Here is a 1,489-nt window from a genome sequence, read left to right on the forward strand (position 1 = left end):
GCGACCGCCCGTCCCGCGGGGCTCGGCCAGGGGCTCCTCCTCCCCGCGGCAGGGACAAGTCTCGTCACCCCACTCGGTCCACGCGAAACGGCCGCAACCCCCGCTCCGCACCCAGGACGCACCGGCGCGCACCGCTCCTAAGTCGTCACTTCCGACGGAACGCAGCAATCGCGACGCGTGCAGGCACCGCCAAGCGACAGTGCTCCGCGCTGCGTTGCACCACGGGAAGCGCAGTGCGGCTGCGCTGCGCGGACGCTGTGTCGTGGTGGGGGCAGCGCGCGGTTGCGCACTTCGGTCCGCTGTTTTGCTGCAAGGTAGTGGTAGGGAGAGTGCTCGGGAAAAACGAGCACAGCGAACAAACAAACAAAAGCAGCCACGGCAGGAAATACGTTGATGCTGCCGTCCGAAATTCGGGAATAAGCTCGTTAACTCTAGTGTGATAAAGGACTACAACATGGAGGAATCTGAGTTATTTGATGAGTTCTTTGTCTTCACTGGCGGCCAGGCTTCCTACGTCTTTTGCATCTCTGAACTTTTAGGCTCGGGTTGGAGGAGGAAATTCCTTCCTGCTTTAAGAGAAAAGCAAGTTCAAGACCGTTTCATAAAACTAAAGTGTCCATAGCCTTTGGGGTTGAGTGACATACATCCTCGCGTCCTGGAGGAGACCATGTACAGCCTGGGAGAAGAACTCAAAGGGAACAGCCCTGTGAGGAAGGTCTTGGAAGTCCTGGTGTGTATACAAAACTGGACATGAGCCAGCAGCATGTTTGCAGCCTGAAAGACCAACATCATCCTGGAATTCATCAAAAAAGGGGTGACCAGCAGGGCAGCGGAAGTGATTGTCCCCTTCTGCTCTGTAATCATGAGGCCTCTAGCACAAGAAAGTTGTAAGCTGATGGAGCAGGTCCAGAGGAGGGCCATGAAGATTATCAGGGGCCTGGAGCACCTCTCTGAAGAAAGACTGAAGGAGATGGACTGTTCAGCCTGGAGAAGGCTCTCAGAAGACATCATTGTAGCCTGCCAGTGCTTAAGAAGAGCCTATAATCAAGAGGGAGACTTAACTTTTTACATGATCTGATAGTGAAAGGACAAAGAGGAGTAGTTTAAACTAAAAGAAGGGAGATTTAAATTTTAAATGAGGACGCCTTTCACTCAGAGGGTGTGAGGTGGTGGCACAAGCTTCCCAGCGAAGCTGGGGATGTCCCATTCTGGGAGGCATTCGAGGCCAGGTTGGACGGGGTCCTGGGCAGCCTGATCCAGTGGTTGGTACACCTTGCCCACAACAGGGGGTTGGAACTGGGTGATCATTAAGATTCCTTTCAACCCTAGCCATTCTTTGATTCTGTGTAAGGTCTTAGAATGCTTAGGGCTCATTTTCAGATCATGAGGAAATGTAAATAAACTCTTAAAGGATCAGGGACAGAGAGGCATTAATTCTGTGTACCACCAGTGATTCCTGTGGGGACATCTGCAGGTGTGTTGAGCGAGA

Source organism: Cyrtonyx montezumae, unplaced genomic scaffold (assembly GCF_038088225.1).
Source record: "Cyrtonyx montezumae isolate F1298 unplaced genomic scaffold, pur_monq_1.0 scaffold_7, whole genome shotgun sequence".
Classification (NCBI taxonomy): domain Eukaryota; kingdom Metazoa; phylum Chordata; class Aves; order Galliformes; family Odontophoridae; genus Cyrtonyx; species Cyrtonyx montezumae.